This window comes from Rhinopithecus roxellana, chromosome 8 (genome assembly GCF_007565055.1).
Source record: "Rhinopithecus roxellana isolate Shanxi Qingling chromosome 8, ASM756505v1, whole genome shotgun sequence".
Taxonomy (NCBI): Eukaryota; Metazoa; Chordata; class Mammalia; order Primates; family Cercopithecidae; genus Rhinopithecus; species Rhinopithecus roxellana.
Window position 1 is genome coordinate 87143126 of NC_044556.1, and position 2561 is coordinate 87145686.

At 40.6% G+C, this 2561-nt stretch overlaps 1 pseudogene; it reads left to right on the forward strand.

Annotated features, from left to right (window-relative positions):
* The first annotated feature begins 1034 nt into the window (after positions 1-1034).
* On the forward strand, positions 1035-1529 carry LOC104677279 (annotated as a pseudogene).
* Positions 1530-2561: the final 1032 nt, after the last annotated feature.

The following is a 2561-nucleotide window of genomic DNA, read 5'->3' on the forward strand; positions in this document are numbered from 1 at the left end:
ATAGCAGCTCAAACCTGTAATTCCAGCACTTTGGGAGGCTGAGACAAGTGGGTTACTTGAGCTCAGAAGTTTGAGATCAGCCTGGGCAACATGGCAAAACCCCATCTCTGCCAAAAATACAAAAAAAATTAGCCAGGCTGGCCGGGCACGGTGGCTCACGCTTGTAATTCCAGCACTTTAGGGGGCCGAGGTGGGTGGATCACTTGAGGTCAGGAGTTTGAGACCAGCCTGGCCAACATAGTGTAACCCCATCTCTACTAAAAATACAAAAATTAGCTGGGCATGATGATGGGCATCTGCAATCCCAGCTGCTCGGGAGGCTGAGGCAGAAGAATCGCTTGAACCCAGGAAGAGGTTGCAGTGAGCCGAGATCGCACCATTGCACTCCAGCCTGGGCGACAAGCAAAACTCTGTCTCAAAAAAATAAAAATAAAACATAAAAAAATTAGCTGGGAGTGGTGGTGTGCGCCTGCAGCCACTCAGGAGGCTGAGGTGGGAGGATCTCTTGAGGCCGGGAGGTGGAGTTTGCAAGGAAGTGGAGGTTGCAGGGAGGTAGAGGTTGCAAGGTGCCAAGATTGCACCACTGAACTCCAGCCTGGGCAACAGAGCAAGATCCTGTCTCAATAAACAAATAAATAATAAAATACTGTATAAAATTACCTTCAGGCTATGTATATAAGATGTGTATGAAACAAATTAATTTCATGCTTAGACTTGGGTCCCAGCCCAAAGATATCTCATTAAATATATATGCAAATATTCCAAAATCTGAAAAAATCTGAAATCCAAAACACTTCTGGTCCTAAGCATTTCTGATAAAGGATACTCAATCTATATCTCTATCTTCCTTCTTCTGAAAATGCCACGTGCAGAATTCATTACTATTGCATGTGAATAATCAAGATTTAGCATTTCAATAGTCAAAACCATCCCTTTGCTCTTTCTGGGCTACCTTGTAGCAATTTGAAGGTCAGTCATCAGTTTCTGCTTGGTTTCAAAGATCCAGGAGAAGCTTAGTGTTGTTCAAGACGCAGATGGACCCATCACAGCAGTTTAATCCAACCTCCATCCCAGAGTCTTCACAAATGCTGACCCAAGAAAATTCTCGGGACGATTCATGGGCCTCTGAAATCTGTTCCGAGATGTTGATAAAGAACCTTAGTAACTTGACTATCAACGCCACTAATGAATCCCCTTCCCCTCTACCAGAAGAGTCACTCCATCGAGTGATAGATGGAATTGCTGCAAGAGCACCAGTCCTCAGGGAAATCAGAGATGACTTGATTTATAGGAGGAGAGGAGTAAGAACATTGCTGTCTGTGCAGAGAGAAAGGATGGCAAGATTCAGATACATGTTACTCGGCAGAGTTCGTACGCATGAAAGAATACTAACAAACACTGGACTTAAGGGAGTTAGGAAGGAATCAAGACCATTCAAATGTCCCCGCAGTTTCTGCATGTCTAATGGATGGGATCCTTCTGAGAATGCTAGAATAGGGAGTTATGACACCAAGCCACTTCAGCCATAAAACTTGTTCTTGCACCTTTTTCTTCTTGCTGGTAATCCTATATAGCAGGTTGTGAAAGCTATTCTATGCTAGTATAGACTATACACCAATAATATTAACAAGTTCTAGGATATATTTTTCTTCTTGCATCTTTTTCTTCCTACTATGATACTAGTCATTTGTAAGGGATCTGTGTCATTTGAATGTATTTGAATAACTTTAGCTTTACTGTTTGATTTGACCCAAAGACATAAGTATTCCCATGTGTCTGAGAAGCCCAAAGTCAGTGAGATGACACCCAACATCAAGAAATTGAAGCAAAGTTACTTGTGGATAAAGAAAGCATTAGGTAGTTTGGCTATAGCATAATAACTAGATTTTCTGGCTTTCAAAAATTTGGATTGCAATCACAGCAAACGTTGTTATTTTTACAGTTTTCAGTACAAAAAGCTGTTTATATAGAAACAATAAAGTCGACATTTGAGTACCTTTTAAAAAAAAAAAAAACCATCCCTTTGCGTCAGCACACCCTCTAATTCTTCTCCAGAAACATGGCAATATACATATTTTGTTATTAAACAATAACAATGATAACTGATTCACAAAGACAAATACACATTTTGCTTCACTATCTTTTTTTAGTGACTCATTCATTATTGAACACTATTCCCATCATTCAGTCAACTCTTGAAAATCCTTTGAGATAGTTTGAGTAATTAAAATAGCAGCATTTAATTTCAGCTCTATTTTTGATAGAATTATTATTAGTACCCTCAGCAGAGGTCTCTCTGCCTGAAAGACAGCTCCCCCTTACCCCCCACCAAGTGACAAGTCCTGATATGACATTAAAAACGCATGAATCCCAGCTACTCGGGAGGCTGAGGTGGAAAAATCACTTAAGCCCAGGAGGTTAAGGCTGCAGTCAGCTATGATCACGCCACTGCTCTCTAGCCTGGGCAACAGAGCTGTACCCTGTCTCTAAAAAAATAACGATAATAATAAGTAAAAAGCATTTTAAAAGATAAGGAAAGTCTCTTTCAAAAGGAACTTTTG